General features: G+C 33.4%; 1 pseudogene; it reads left to right on the forward strand.

Moving 5' to 3' along the window:
• Positions 1–130: 130 nt before the first annotated feature.
• LOC149557143 (pyruvate decarboxylase 2-like) lies at positions 131–16,384 on the forward strand (annotated as a pseudogene).
• The last annotated feature ends 1,217 nt before the right edge of the window (positions 16,385–17,601 follow it).

Genomic DNA, 17,601 nt, shown 5'->3' on the forward strand with positions numbered 1-17,601 from the left:
AAAGATCTTGGTGGGTCACAAAATCCATTAATTAAATTGAAAGCAAGGTTTGTATGTCATGAAACTCTTGCATTGCTCATTGCATTTGAAGCACTTGTAACTTATTTTTTTAATAGTTTTTTTGGCTAGCATGAACTATAGGCTAAGCAATCCAAGAAGTTTGGAAGTAGCTGTGGAAACAACTATAGAGTTCCTAAATGCAATAGTTAAGCAAGTGTTGGTTAGGGGTCCACAGCTGAGGGTTGTTAAGGCAAAAGATGCATTTACGAAATTGAAAAATGCTTCAGGTTATGTTGTGGCCGCAATGCCATCGACTAAGGGTAAAGTTTCAGAGACTCTTCCACATTTCATAAGAACTTACTGGGGTGTAGTTGATATTGCATTCTATGCTGAAATAGTTGAGTCTATAGATGCTTACTTATTTGCAAGGCCCATTTTTAATGAATATAGCTCAATGAAATATGCATTACTCTTGAAGAAGGAGAAAGCTATAATTGTGCAGCCTAATTTGGTAACTATCACAAATGGACCTACTTTTGGGTGTATATTAATGAAAGACTTCTTAGAAGCCATCGCAAAGAAGTTGAAGCACAATACAATGGCCTTCGATAATTATTAGCATATATTTCTGCCTCACGGCGTTCCCTTGAAAGGTGCTCCAAACGAGGCTCTTAGAGTCAAATTGTTATTCAAACACATCCAGGTAAAATTATTGAGAATCACTACATATCATAAAATGACTTATAGTTTAGTCGGTACTTCAATCCTTGGTTTTTTTGTTGTTCCTATAGATTAATGAGTAAACACTTCTTATTTGTAGGCCATGCTATCAAATGAGACAGTTGTCATTGCAGAAACTGGTGACTCTTGGTTCAACTTCCAGAAGCTTAAACTCCCAGAGAAATGCAGGTAATGCAAAATCTCTTGCAAAAGTTTATATAATTAAATTTCTGACTCATTTATTTTGATGATGGATCATAGTGTATGATTTAAAATGTTGATCTAACCAAGAAACTATTGAACAACAAAGTTCATAAAATTATAATACATGATTTGTCTAACTGACTAGCTTGTTACCTGTAAGTCACAAATTTGCGTTGAAATAGTTCCTACAATTTATTGCAATTATTTATGCCCCTATTTGGAATTGGTTATCAGGTTTAGTTTGAAGAATCAATAATTTGTGACATTATTTTTCTTAAGGCTTGTGTCAATGTTGAATGATTCATTCTAATGTTGATTTTGTAGGTATGAGTTTCAGATGCAGTATGGATCAATTGGTTGGTCTGTTGGAGCTACACTGGGATATGCTCAAGCATTGTACAGGATGAGTTTAAGGCCCAATCCCATCACCTTGAGAGGATCGTAAGGCTTGTATTCCATCTTCATTGACATTCCCCAAAACCATTTGTATCTCTACTAGCATACTTCCTTCATTGCAATAGTCTTTGAATATCCATTCTTGTTGTTACAATCAATGCTAGCAAAGCTTTAACACACAAATCCACTCAGAGTTTCAAAAGAGAACTAAGGTTAGATTGAAGGATGTGGAATTTCTTTCTCTCTCCAGACCATGTGGCAACAATTTTAGCAATTTTGCAGTACCACCTAGAATCCCTAAATGATGCCCTAATTCTTTGTCATTGCTTATTCCACAAAGTGCCCGTAACATAGAACTTTGTATAACATAGTGCCCCTCATAACCAGTCTATGTTGCACTACTATTAACTACATACATAATTCCTCCCTACTACCCTCAACCCTTAAGCATACTTGGATTTCTCAATGGTTGCATAGTACTTGCACTTAAATTAGTTTTATTAAGTGTCTATTGACTGCACATCTTTTCTAGTGTTTTTCTACAAACACAATATTTTAGAATAATTTCTAAATCCATTTGCAATCCCTGAATGATACATGATGTCCAAGTTTCAGCTATTTAATTGGAATTATTGAGTTTCTAAAGGATCCATGTAATTCATCATTTTATGAAAGGTTTAGTTAGTTTACTAAATCTTTCTTTCTAGTTGCAAAAAAATGCAATAACTATATGCAAGAATAATGAACTGAAAAGTGATCCAAACTAAACTAAATCAAATATCAACACACCTAACAAGACAAATGATACACATTAGGACTAAATTTTTCATCCAGTAAAACAATAAAATAAACACAATTGCTACTAAAATATTGTACTACCTTTTTATGTTTATCGCTTACCTATCTGCAACTCCACAATCGATATTGACAGTCTCTTTCCCTCACCATGCAATTGAATTACTTTAGTTTTATTGATGCAGCTGAACTACGAGTGCCTTTTGTGTTGTTGACAAATCGTAAGCTTTCAACTTTTGTGAAGCCATTACGGATGCAAATGAATAACTGGTGAGGTGTCAATTTTAAGGCAATTTTTTGTTTCTATAATGTACAGTTCAATTGCTAGAAATATTTCATCTAGATTGTTAATTGATAGATTTTTAACTTTTCATGTCATTTTCTACTTTGGTTGGGTAATTCTCCTTGCATTTGTAAATCATAAATCTTGCTGCAGTCTTTAGCCTAATGATAGTTTGGTATTACATCCAAGGCGATAACATAGTTGACTTAAAACTTTGCATTAAAGAAAATATCAAAGGATAATATTTGAATTGTGGATATTTGTAAATTATGTTGGTTTTAGACATAGTTATAGTTATATATGCGCTCTTATGATGATGTGATTGGGACTGTAAGTTTTTTTTGTCACGTTTATCTGTTTGAAAAATAGATGAAATTATTGGCTTTCATTCCTGATAAATAATTCTTTCCTAATTTTATTCTTCCCTGTAGGAACCAAAATTTAGAGGTGATGTGCCAATTATTACAAAGGCTTTTCTCTCACAGGAGCCTTTTAAACTACACAAAATTTGAGTTGTAAAGCATAATTGCTCGATGGAGACTCAGGATATCGTGCACATTTCTTCCTCCTTCCCATTGTTTTGTATGAAATAAATCATGTGAAAAACAAAAAAATGGTGTGGAGGTAGAAATGTGCACGATACCCTAACTCTCATGCACCGAGCAATTATGCTTTAGAATCAAGTTTTGTGCAGTTTAGAAGGCTGCTATGAGAGCAAAGCTTTTACAATAAATGGGATAGCTCGTCGAAATTTATACATATCTTCGTCTCAATTTCGACACAAATGCAATGTTTTGGTCAAAATTTTGACGCAAAACTGGTTTGCTTTGGCGTCGCGAGTATGGCACCGGCGAAAAATGTAAAACGCTTTCGTTGCAATTTCGGTGAAAATGCAATATTTTGGTCGAAATTTCGACACAAAATTGGTCCACTTTGGCGTCGCGTGTATGCCACTAGAGGAGAAATGTGAATTGGATTTGTCACAATTTTGATGCACCACTATGAAGGTTTACGTCAAAATTTCGATGAGCACCGCTGGCAAATGAGGTAATATCACTTCAGCTTGGACCAGGGAAAGCGACGAAATTTGTGTCGGTAAGTTGACCTTTATGTAGTCAAAATTTTGACGTGGAATGTATGTGGCAAAAAATCGACCAAAAAAGACCGACGGCAAGTTTGGTCACCTTATCGACCTACTCTTGTCGAAATTTTGACCTTTTTGCGTTGAAATTCAAGCCTAAATTTACTAGTGCAATGTCATCATCTCTCTTAATATAACATCTTCTCCCAAATATTCTGAAATACCTAACTGATGGTGAATGACCAGACTATAGTTCATAAGGTGTCTTGTTCATACCTTTTTTTATTTGTACTTTGTTCAGAGTGTACACTATTGTATTTACTACTTCTCTCCAAAATGTCTTCAAAAATTCATTCTCAAACAACATTGCTCTTGTTGCTTTTGCTACTAACTTATTCCTTCTTTGAGTAATCCCATTCTGCTCAGGTGTTCTAGGTGAAGATAGCTATCTTTTGATTCCATTCTCTTCACAAAATATGTAAACCTCTCTAGAGGTGAATTATCCTCCTCTATCAGATCTCTCACACTTTATCTTAACACCAAATTTATTATCAACTCTATTCTTAAATATCTTGAACTTCTCAAAAGCTTTAGATTTCTCTTTAAGAAATATTTCTCATATCATTCTAGTGAAATCATCAACAAAAATCATAAAGTACCTTTCACCATAGAATCCTCTTGTTCTAAAAGGACCACTCACATCTGTGTGAATGATCTCCAGCTTCTCTATAGTAGTGAACTTCTTGCTAGGAAGTGATACTTTCTTCTATTTAGCCAAAATAAATTCTTTACACACAATATTAGTAGGCTTTATAATCTTAGGAAAGTCTCTAACTGCAAACGTGCTACTAACCTTCACAATATTATCAAAGTTTATGTGACAGAATCTTCTATGCCACAACCAATTGTTGTCCACTTTAGCTACCAAACATGTCATTTCAGTAGGATTCAACTGAAATACATTACCTCTAGATCTTGTGTCTATTACAATCAGCTTATCATCTTTGTCTTTGATAATGCAGGTATTCTCAGTGATTTGCAACTAATAACACTTGTCCACCAATTGTCCAACACTAAACAAGTTATGCTTCAATCCATCAACAAAATAAACATCACCAGTGTTAGTTTTACCATAAAGAGTAATGGATCCAATTCTTGTTTTATGATAGCTTGCATTGTTACCAACTCTAACAATACCTCCATCATGATTCTTGAACTTAACAAACTTATTCATATCACCAGTCATGTGATGTGAACAACCACTGTCAACTATCCAATCAAATTTCTTTTCCACTTGGGAAATTAGAGCTCTTTTCTTCTCTAATTTCTCTATCAAGATCATCTTCCTTGATAGCCACAAATCCTAATTCATCATCACTTTCACTTTGACCTTTCTCATCAAATTCTTCATCTTCATTTGCATACAAACAATTTCTATCTCTATCTCTTCTAGGCTTAATCTTTCCCTTGTACTTTTTCTCTCTTTTAGGAAATTTAGATCCATAATGACCAAATTCATCACGAGTCCAACATTTAAAGATTTTCTTACCATCATTTTCTCTTCTCACAAGAAGGGTTATTCCTTCCTCAATCTTCTTGTCTTCATCAAATCTGTTGCTACCAACAAAATCTCCATATGTGCTTGCACTCCTTGTCATATTAGGTCAAATGTTCAGGGCACTAAAAGTTGTTTCAACTCTAGCTAGATCTCCAGACTATCTTAGATCTACTTCTGTAGATTCTAATCTTCCAAGAAACATTTCCTTTGTGAAATATTTAGTGCAAGGCATTACCAGCTAAATCATCCAAGCTACTTGCTTGAATGGTCGTATCAAACCTTTCAAGATCTTCCATTTTACTTCATCTTCTTCCTTGGCTCCACCATGAGATTGAATTCATGCAACAATTTCTGATATTCTAACAATATAACTACTTACGTTATCCTCTTCCATCATCTTAGCATCTTGAAATGCACATCCAATTCTGCAATCTCATTCTCTTTGCATTGTATCACCTTCAAAAGTAGATTCTAATGCTTTCCAAATTTCATAAGATGTTTCAAGTGACTTTAGCTAATTGTATTCATTCTCTGGAAGAGCTGATAGTAGGGCTTCTCTTGCTCTCATGTTACACATGAATAAATCTCTCTCATAGAACATAAATCCCATGCTTATTATTAACCCATAAATCCTCTTCATCAATCAATGTAGAAGACTTCCCAAGCTTATTGTTGAAACAAACTCTTCCATCAAATATCTCAAATCTATTATTACTGCTACATTCAAGATCAAATGAATCATACATGTTGCATGCCATCATCTAATTAGAAGATTTATTTCCTTTAGCTCGGTTCTTAATCACAAGATCATGTAGCTTCTTCAATTCAGACTGCCTTTCATCAATACAAACCTTAACCACAACTACCTTCTTCAAACCAAAAGTCTTGGAAACACTCACATTCTTATGTAGTACAAGGCATGTGTATCCCTAAAGGAGAAAACTAAGCCCCCATAAAATAACAACCACAAAAAAAGTAACCAATATACAATTGAAAAAAAATCTCTTTATTAACAACAAATCTTGAATTACATCCAATGAACCAAATACATGTCAAGTTGTAAGGCCTTCCCAACTATGGTCAAAATATTCCAAATTACAAACCAAACTCGCAACTCTTGAGCTATCCTCTTTTTCAACTAAGCATACTACAAAATTGATACTACCTTACAAGACTTAATGAAATTACATATATAGCCATCAAAGTACGCAAGTTGGCTTTGAGTTCACAATCTCCAATAAAGGAAATTTGTTATACAATATCAAACTCGCCCTTAATGATTAATAACCAAATGCATAATACATCATAAAACCTTACAAAGCTCAGATATAGGTTCATATGTTTGTTGGAAATATAAGAGTAACTAAGAGGGGAGGGGCAAATCAGTTACCACTAAAACAATTCTAAATCCCTTAGATGTCAATACAAACTTCTTATTAACTCAAATCCTTGCAGCTCAGTTAGAACTAGATATTCACTATAACTCAGTGAACAAAGCAATCTTGAGATAATGTGCATTAACCTTTAGTAACTTAGTTGTAGAAAGATAAAATAGTAAGCAAATAACATGAATACATGAGACACCAAGATTTAATGTGGAAACCCAATTTGGGAAAACCACCAATGCAACTAATTACAAATTTTCATTCTTTTAAAGTGAGCCCTATTAGGAGCCAACCTTGTTAAAAGTTACAAAACACACAGTTAGGTGTGATCATGTTAAAAGATTTGAATCACCCTGTGAGGAGTGGCCTTGTTAGAGGTCTTAAAACACTTCAATCTAAAAATGTCACCTTGTTAGAGGATTTACAAAATGATTGTTAAGCCAACTCTGTTAAGAGATTTCTTCACTACTACAATTGTTGAATAACAATGATCCACCATGCTTCTTATATAGAACAAAACAAAAGCATAAAATCTTTGGAAATATATTAGCAAGATTTTTGACAAAGTTAAGCATCTGCACTTGACTAGAGTTATATTGATCAAAATTACAAAATTGATAAGTCTTGGTGATATGATTGACTACAAGTCTTGACAATGGTTAAATTATTATAAATTGAGTTTCTCATCCAAATTGGCATCTACTATATATCTATCTTGTATATCTACTCTAAGATCTTTAAGATGTTATACTTTTCCTTACATACTAATCTTTTTGTTATTGTAGTTCAATTGTTTAATGTTTGATAGTATTGTATTTAAAATAATTAATATATTTATGTCGACAAAAGGGTAAGAATGTTGTGTAAGGGTGAAAAAAAGTGTAACAAAGAAGAAAAAGGTAGTGCAAAGATACATGCAAGAAATACACAAAGTAAACTTAAAGAAGAAAAAGGCAATTAAAAAGCATAAGATCAAAAAACAGACAACAAATAAGATTAAATTGGCAAGGATCCAACAAAATAAGGAACATAATACTCTAGGGAAATACTACTCGTCCTCTTTAAGTCATACAAGTATGTGATAGATGTATTAACATGCAAATTGTTAGATCTACAACACCTTATAGGACTACCTCATAAGCTTGATAACAAGCCACGAGGCTTTTTCCTACTGATGTTAAGAGAACTATTTTAAGTAATTGTCTAGATGGGGTCCCTCTACAAAACTATTAAAATGTTGTTAACGAAGGCAAAACTTCTTATGAATAATAGAATTAAAGCATCTTCCATCTATGTATAAAGAGAACTAAGCATCTTTGACCTTCATAAGCCATCAATTTTTGGAGAGTCAAATGGCTTTGATTGGGAAAAAGAGCTGCTGTTATATCTCGTAATATGGAGAGAATATTGTAGTCCGTTTCTAGAATTTGTTTCATTTATACAATTTATGAACCTAGGTTGTGTAAAACATTCCTAGACTACAACATTTAATATCATAATTTAATAACATTCCTAGACTAACACATTTAATGTCATTCATATCAAATGTAAATTGTATTCTAGAACATCCTAGACAACATCTCAAATCTAGAGACAGAAAAATAATTACTAGATGGCTAGTTTGCTATCTCCTTAAGATTGTGGTTTTCCTTCTACTGATTTCATTAATGCAATTATTTCATTGCAAGTTTGATTGGCAAAAAGCTTTTAACTTCACTTTACTTGCTTTGTGAGACCAGTAATCATTCATCAACCAAAATAATGAGAACCTTGTAATTCGAACCTAACACTCAGATTGTTTGGTTTTTCTCATTATTAACCAGTTTTATTGTCCATCATGCAGTGACACTTCACTCTTTCATTTACACTAAGTCTTAGTTTAGTGATTACATGCAATGGATATTTGAGTATAGTAGAATGAGACTTTTTAAGTCCATGCCAACTAACACATTGACCAAACCTCAACGCAATATTATTCGTTTAATAACAGCAATATTATTATCATGCGTGATGGGGTACCAATCCATTGTTAATGGAAGTTATGGTTTTAATCAATCACGGCTAGTACACTTACAGCGATGTGGGAAATAGGCTGTATTACAGCAATCGTGATGGAGATTTCCCCCGCTCCCCACGAAATCCCCACTTTGAAGAGTATTCAATATTGTATACCTTCCCACATGCACGATCACAACACCATCCATACTTTAGCACATTACTATATCTGCATGCCCAATTCATTTAATGTTTAGCCTCATGGAGATTAAAAGTTCTTCAAGCATTGACCAACATCATATTCGCTGGAAGAGAGTCGCCATACAAAATGCTAATAATAAAATACAACCTGGACCTGGCCTTTTTCCAATATAGCGGAGATTCTTCAAACTGACAGGATTTGTGAGCCTAGACTTTATACAGCCTCGAAAGGGTACTGAAATGGATACCAAATTTGATCATTGTTACTAATGTAATTTACATCTGCGAGGTTTCTAAAATTTATTGCAGTTTCCTTGAATAAGTTTATTTTTAGAAACTTCTCAATAGACGGGAATTAGTTGGTCGCAATTGGTTTGGAAGAACGTATCCAAATTTTGGTATTTAATTCGTTATTCCAACACAGTTTATACAATCAAAAGCCAATACCTCGGTTTTTTCCAGGATTTTTCTTGATTGTTTCCATCATTATATAGCATACTGCAAAAGTCTTCAAAATCAACTGTAACAACTTTTTTTCGTTAACGACAATGATTTGAGGCTAAAAGACGTGAAAACATCTATTGGCATATTTGAGATAATAGATAGTTGGATTAGGCAAAAACTTTTAAGATTGCATACTCACTGCTATTACTTTAACATTGAAGAAAAGTTCAATCCAATTTTTGATCTTTGTTTTATTTGATCCCGAATCGACATTTAAAATATATTGGTTTTTCTCAAATAGATTAACACTTTTCTTTGTAAGTACGAAATCTAAACATTGAACTTCATACATAAATATTTCTCCTTTGCTATCATTTACAAATAAAAATACAAATGCCTATATCCACCTTTATTATAGTTCAATAAATAGAATTAAACTATACTTATATATGATACTCTAGTTGCATAGAAAATTATGTTTTTAAGATATTGTAACCGAACCGACTTCTATTGAAAAGAAATAAAAAACAAAATCGATAAACATTATTCAAAATGGTAACATATATATTAAAGACAACAGACCCGTTTTCTGTACTAGAATAGAGATCAATTTATAACAAGTCGCACACCCATAATTCCAAAAATCCTTAAATTAAAAGAAATTACACGATCAAACTACCAGAACGTCATAACCTAAAAATAGAAGCTATTTAAAATTCTTCTTTTCTTTAGTTCTTTTTTCTTTTTGCTCGGGATCCGGGTATATTTTGTAGTTTTTCTAGACCCAACTAACTGGAATTCCGTCTAATAAAATGGAAGAATTATAAATCTCCAAGATAATAGATAAAAATATTGCGAATAGAGCCATTGCAATGCCCATAAAAGGAGTAGTTCCCCATCCGGGAGCAACTTTGCCATAGGGCATTGACCCACCATTAACAAAAGTACATGGGAAAGCTTTTTGTGTTGTAAATTAGTAATTACAATTAAACTTTCCAGCTAATTCACACCTAATGGACTACATACGTAATTCTTTTTCTGACTAATTTTATCTTTGCCTCTACAAAAACTACCCTTTTTAATCCAGCTACAATCTAAGTTTCCTTAAGTTCCAGCTTTAATTCATGCCGAATGGTCAATGGACTACATGCATACTTCTCTCACTATTTTTATCTTTGCTTCTACAAAACCACCCTTATTTTAAACATATACATCATCTATGTACTTATGACAGAAAAGTTACTTTGTGTCAACAAAACCAAAGTGCAAACACATTCATTCTACCCATTTTAACTTACCACAACACAACTTAAATATTAAGTAATTACATATTTACATAAGAGCATGCTGCACTTGATGAAAGTGCTATAAAATGTCAAATTTGAAGCCCCAGAATCCACACAAGATAGGAAGCTTGAACAACACCAAATCCTTGTAAACTCTTCTGCATATTTAAACACTAGTGAAATTTAATTGGTTGCATTAAACAGTGAGTGCTTATGTTTTTGTATGTTGTGACAGATCAAACAATCATAGATATTGCATGTGCAAGGAGAATACTTCACAAGATAATATTAGGCGGTTCCCCATGGTCATAGACTTTGAAGATGGCACCTGTTAGAAAACCATTTCTCTAATCAGATATCATCATACCAAGAACTATTATGCTCTTGTGAAAGAGAAACACTAAATAAGAAAACATTATTTCATTCTATGAATATGAACCACAAGTTCATGGTTAATAAGACCACGGAATCAACGGTCCAAGATTTCAAATCTGAATACTAAAACATCAACCTTCAGATGAACGAATGATTTATAGTATGACTGCCTTGATAAGAACTCTTATGATGGTTTAGAGGTAAAAGAAAATCTTCATCCACGGTTATCTCTATGCAGAACTGAATGTAGTACATAATGATAAAAGTATCACTTTTCCAGATAAGCACATCCATAATACCTTAGTAAACTATGTTTTTTCATTTCAACTTGGAATAAAAATTTCAAGGAAAATAGAAGCAATCAAAGTTTAGACAAACCAAATCTTAGAATTCAAATTTTCATGCAGATAGTCATTCATGGCCATGTTTTGATTTGTGAAGAGATCATAGTTACTCCTATGTATGAAAATTAGAAAATAAAAATTTTAATGAGGCACTAGAGATGTTGTACTTTAATATACCCATATTTAGCATGTAGCATGCATAGTCTAAATTTCACCATGAAGAATACAAAAACAAAAAAACTAAAATAAAATCTATAAATGTAGGAAAAAAGTTCTCCGGGAAATCAATTTTGTAAGAGGCAAATTTCTAAAAGTTGTACTTTGAGAAAAATATTATCAATCCCAATAAGGTCTACATATTGCCACCCATAAAGCAAACTTGTCAGATGTGTGACAAAAACAGATATAAATAGCAGAGTCTATTGAGTTTGAGGGGACTGGAAAAGTATTAAAAAAAAGCCAGGCCCTTTCAGTCATCTTATCCCTATCGCATTACCTCCCACCACAATTCGAACTATGATGTTCAGACTCTGTTTCCTTAACAGTCAGGTGTTTAAAAAGATAAGGTCGGTCTGACATCTCACAAAGAGGTCAGTCTTACAATCTGAAGGTCCTTTCCTCTTCTTATACTTCCCAAAAGATACCAGTGCCAACAAGCGCTTAATGTTTCTCAAAAAAATCAAGACTTACTATTGTAGCCATAGTGAATCCAGGTTCTAGGTAAAAACCTGGGCTGAATCCAGGAAACTGTGGGAACATGTCCCCCAGAACACTAATTTTTGTGCTGAAAGAGGTGCTTTGATGATCATTATTGAAACTTCGTCAAATAAGACTACTTTGTTAATTGATTGCATTCTACATTGTTACCTACTATATGAAACAATGAAGACAACAAACTCGCTTCTAACTAATTTGAGCTCTTCAAGTTGGCACTCTTTTAGGACAAATGCACTATTCATGAAAGACTGGTTAGAATTCTTCTAAATTATAAAATATCTCTTTTGATTTGAGCCTCTAATTTTCTCTTGCTTCAATGCAAGATTGCCTCACATCTTTTTGTTAGCCCCAACTGATAATGTTGTTAATATATGTGAAAGAGTCGTATTAGTTGTTATGTTGTCATTGATGTTGAGCCAAATCAGAAGCACCTAGTATGCAAATTGAACAGAGCACTATATGGATTGAAGCAAGCACTAAGAGCATGGTATGAAAGATTGAATTCATATTTGATCAAGATTGGATTTGTTAGAACAAGTGAGAACAGTAACCTATACTTGAAAAGTGAAGCTGAAAACAACTTATTGACAGCTAAGATATTTGTAGATGATATTTTTATGCAAATCATTTGTTGATCACATAAGTAAAGAATTTGAGATGTCTATGTTTGGTGAGATTAAGTTTTTCATTGGTTTGCAAGTTCATAAAACAAAAAAGTGATATATATGTGACTCAATCTAAGTACATTAAGGAGATATTTAAGATATTTGGTATGGATGAGTCAAGACTATTTGGCACACCCATGGTCATTGGGTGCAAATTATCTAAGGAGACAATAATGTCGAAGTAAATGAGATGCAATATAGATCAATGATTGGGAAGTTGTAGTATGTTGTACACAGCAGACCTGATATTGCACATGCAGTTGGTATAGTTGCAAGGTTTTCCTCTAATCCTAAGGAAACACATATGACTACAGTTAAGAAGATATTCAGATTCTTGAAAGGATCAAAAGACTATGGATTGTGGTACAAGCAAGAAGATGATTTTGAGCTTGAAGTTTATACTAATGTTGATTGGGCTGGAAATGTTGATGACAGTAAAAACACTAGAGGTGGAGCTTTCTTTTTAGGAGAAAGACCGATTACATGGTTAAGCAAGAAATAGAGTTGTATATCACAGCCTACAACTGAAGTTGACTATGTTGATACTGCTATTAACTGATCAAATATTCTTTGGATCAAGCAACTGTAGGAAGGAATGCAAGAGGAAGTCACCAAACCTGTTACTATCTATTGTGACAACACAAGTGCAATTAACATATCTAAGAATCATGTGATGCATGCAAAAACCAAGCATATATCTATCAAGTATTACTACTTGAGGGAGAAGTACAAGAGAAGCAAGTAAGATTGGAGTATGTGAAGTCTAAGGAGCAAATTGTAGACATTTTCACAAAATCATTGCCTAAAGATGCTTTTGAGTATCTAAGGGGTAAGTTAAGGATCCTTCCCCTATCCAAGATTCACTAAGAAAGGATGCATGTTGCATCAATTCATGGATGATCAGAAATTTCTTTGTGGAGTTGATGCAAGTTCACTCTTTAGGGATTGTTTCCTAAAGTTTTGAAAGTGACTGTGAATGAAGCAAATGTAATTAGTACATGCAAGGTACAAGGTACAACTACAAGGTCATATAAGTTTCTCATTGGAACTTATAGTTACTTTTGGCATTGTTATCAAAGGTTGAGGGAATCTATACAAAGAGATGAGCAAGTTACACGAAAGGAACCTGTATAGAGATGATATCCTAAGGGAGATTCCTACAAGTTAATATGCAGAGATGATGTTGAACAAGAGTACACCCAACGGGGGAGAAATTGTCGAAGCAAAGTAGAGTTGAAGAACCTAATGTTTAACTTGTTAGCTTGAACAAAGTCGGAGAGCTAAAGATGTGTTGGCATTTGATTATTTCATAATGTAATGAAATATTCTATTTCTTTATGTGTTGCCATCAATGCCAAAGGGGGAGATTGTTAGCCCCAACTGATAATGTTGTTAATGTATGTGAAAGAGTCATATCAGTTGTTATGTAGTCAATGATGTCAAGCCTTAATTGGTTAGACATTATACTAATTTAGTAGAGTGTCATATCATTTGATTAATGAAGAGGATATGAAGAAAATATAATGATGACGTAAGTGTTGGTCAATATATGGTATGCAATGGGCACTTGAATGAGTTAGACTTTGACAATATAATGTTGGTTTGATTGTTTTACATGGTTTAATTAAGTGTTGAGATCATGTGTAAGCAACACAGTTTGGTCGATGAATGAAGAACCACAATATTAACCAAGCTACTACAGTTGTCACTAAGCACTAAATAAAGAAGTGAAGAATGTTTAGTGTTAACCGAGAAATTATAGTGTTAACCAAGTCTAGTGCTGATCGAGCAAGACATAATGTCAACCAAGCATGAACGTGAAGAACAAGTTTAGAAAAGATTTAATCTAAGCCCAACATTTGATGAAAATTAAGATTGTTCAAGAAGTTTCAAGGATAAAGATGAAGTTAGTTATGAGATCAACAGTTGGAATAATTCATAGAAGATATAATGAAGGTGATTTAACAATTCGAATTGGAGCTCTAAGTTCAAGGTGGAAGTATAGTTCCTGAGAGTCTAGATTCAATGACTCTAAATGTGATGAAAAATCTGACGATTGTGATTAACTAGATAAACCTAGAAGATTCTAGAGGAATAGGAAAAGTTTTATATTTAATAGATGAATAAGATGTTCATTTTTGCTGATCGAGTTGATGAAGAAAGTTCTTGTCAGAAGGAGAACCGAGCAAAACAGCAATGTGAAGATCAAGCAAAGCAAGTGTTAAGTTGATGTGTGAAGTGTGAGAATCAGCCAGAAAGGGATCAAACTATTGAAGGAAAAAAGTGATTGAGTGAAGCAGAGATTTGAACAAGCAAGGTAGTGCTAAAATCTAACAAATCATTTATTGTTACCTTATAATCATTGTAGCAAAAAATCTCTTAACCGAGTGGACCTAACAGTCTTTTGAAATCCTATATGGTAACAATTTTTTGAATGTGTTGTAAGTCCTTTAGAGTAGGCCACTCTTTAGAAATTGTCAAGGAGTAAACAAGATCTAGATGATCTTTGGTGAAAATCCTCTAACAAGGTCGAATTAACAATGTATATGTAACCTTCAACAAGGTTGGCTTTTAATAGAGCTCACTTTAGAAGAGTGAAAAAATTTAAGTTGTCGGTTCGCAGGTGGTTTTTTCCTTTACAGGGTTTCCACGTTAAATACTTATGTCAAAATTGTGTGGATGCTTATCGTGTTGCATATTTATTTCATGTTTATTGTTTATTGATGCAATTTGGTATACGCTAAAAGTTTATTCTTGATAATGTTATAATTTTGTCAGATAAATTATATTTTATATATATGAGATATATAATATATGACAATGTTATATATGGAATAATTAACTTATATTAAGAGTGATATATATATATATATATATATATATATATATATATAGAGAGAGAGAGAGAGAGAGAGAGAGAGAGAGAGTATATTAATTGTGTTATAACTATAACTAATGTAAGTTAATATATTAAAGAGACATGTCTCTTCAAGAGGCATGCCTTTTTATATCATATATATATTCATTGGAATAGTAACTTGGAAAACACATTAAATATCCACAAGTGCTATTACAAGTTACAGATTCTATTTCACTAACATGGTATCAGAGCTAGGTTCCGATCCTGGGACCTATGATTTTGCTATCTTCTACCCACGTGACCTTTGAGATGGTTTTTTTTGTGTCATTTTAAAAATAAAAATAAAAATAACTGCTAAACAGTGAAGTCATTGATGTCAAAATGGCAGTAATAGTCAGATGTAGATATTTGTCTAAAATATTTGTAATTTCACAGTGAAGAGGATGCTCGTGATATTCACAAGGATGCTTCATTCATATGCGTATACACAGGGAATGGTTCATAAAGAAATATGTAAATTTATCTAAATACTTTGATTCAGAACAATGAATTGATATATAAATAAAAGGAAAGGTGCTTATAGATGATGATATACATTCTCCTGTAGTTCATATTGATAATCGTAGATACCTAGTTGACAGTGATAATTCTTCATGTTTCAAAGCTAGAGGATTATTTGAACCAAGCTGCCAAGATTGAAGAAAGGTATATGTCTATGTTGAGTTGGATGACATGGTGTCTATATGTTTATTTATTAATGATAAACATTGCCATAAGTATTGTTGAGCAGCATCCTACCAAGTAGACACACAGTAGCGAATTTTATCTTTATTTTGGACGTTCTCAGTATAAGGATTTTATCAGGCAAGCAGACACACAGGAGGTGAATGAAAAACAAAATAAAATGTCATATGTGACTGACAAGCAACAGGTTCGTTTGAGTCAAGAAACAAATTATTTTACTTGTTGTATGTCGGTAGTTTTTTTTCAGGAAGTATTCTCAGCTCTTGTCGTGTTTGACCGAAGAGTATCTGCTGAGCGCAACAGAACATTTTCATCTCTGCTTATCAACTAGCTTGATTACACCAGTTTTGATTGCTAGAGTGTTACTCTTGAAGAAATTAATTACTTCCCCAGTGTTCTTGTTAGACCAACCTTACCCGAAGCACACCGTTTACTCCCCTTCATATTGAAAACAGCGTTGCATTAAACTCATACATTAGCAGAATAGGTGGTGAAAAGGAAAATATGAGTAATCATTTTGGGTTTCGAACGAGACCATGCACCCAACATCCACAAAGGATGGAACAAATAGCAACACCTATGCTCTCAAGTCAAGCAACTTGGCCATTAATGAAGCATGCAACTTTAGTCAAATAATGTGACTATCCATAAGCAGCTCTGTGCTTTGTCAGGCCAGGTGAAAGAAGTTCGTTGTTAAAGCCTGAGAATTTTACAAATAGAAAACCATGTGTCAACCATCATTCACTCACTTTGAACTTTTGAAACCAGTGGTAATCCCTAGTTGTGTTCTATTACCGAAGGAAGTAGCGAAAAATTCTATTTGAATCTTAATTCGACTCCTTGATAGAAGAACAATCACTCGTCAAATCATGGTTGCTAGATGAAGCAATGAAATGTGGTCTTGTGGAACCCAAAGTTCCTTGCAAACGTTATCCAAGATCATTCCAAAATGGGAACGCCTAGAACAAAATCATCTTCGCAATGACTCTATGAATGCATCGAAGCTTAATGTAATCATTTTAATTTTCTGCATACAGTCCATGTGCATAAGATTTCACACTCATGTGGATCAATTCTTCTCATTTCAATGCATGGAACAAGTCGAATAGCCAGAGCACCTAACAAATGTCTTGAAACAAGATTTTAAAACATCAACATGAACAATACAATTGATCAGTTTGTTCCTTGGAAGATGTAATAAGAAATTATGAGACTATCATACATGTACACCCACCTTCAGGAATACCGATCAGTGATTCAATGAATGTCATGATGAGAGAAGTGCCATAAGATCTTTCATTTCTAAGCCATCTAGAGTGTTATGGTGGACTTAGGAAGAAACCCTTGTGAAATATCATAATAATGTAGGAGGTTCCAAGTTTGAGATGTATTTCAAATCTGACTATGCTTATGCTATAAAAGTATGTTATATGTGAATCACCTAATGTTACATTTTGGAGGACAAAGTTCAAAAGTTCCTCTCATTTATCATAAGTTTTGAGAGATTAGTGTTCAATCCATATTAATGATGTGAAAGGGCTTCTATAG

Source organism: Cupressus sempervirens, chromosome 5, assembly GCF_028749045.1.
Source record: "Cupressus sempervirens isolate cs-2001-9-10 chromosome 5, ASM2874904v1, whole genome shotgun sequence".
NCBI lineage: Eukaryota > Viridiplantae > Streptophyta > Pinopsida > Cupressales > Cupressaceae > Cupressus > Cupressus sempervirens.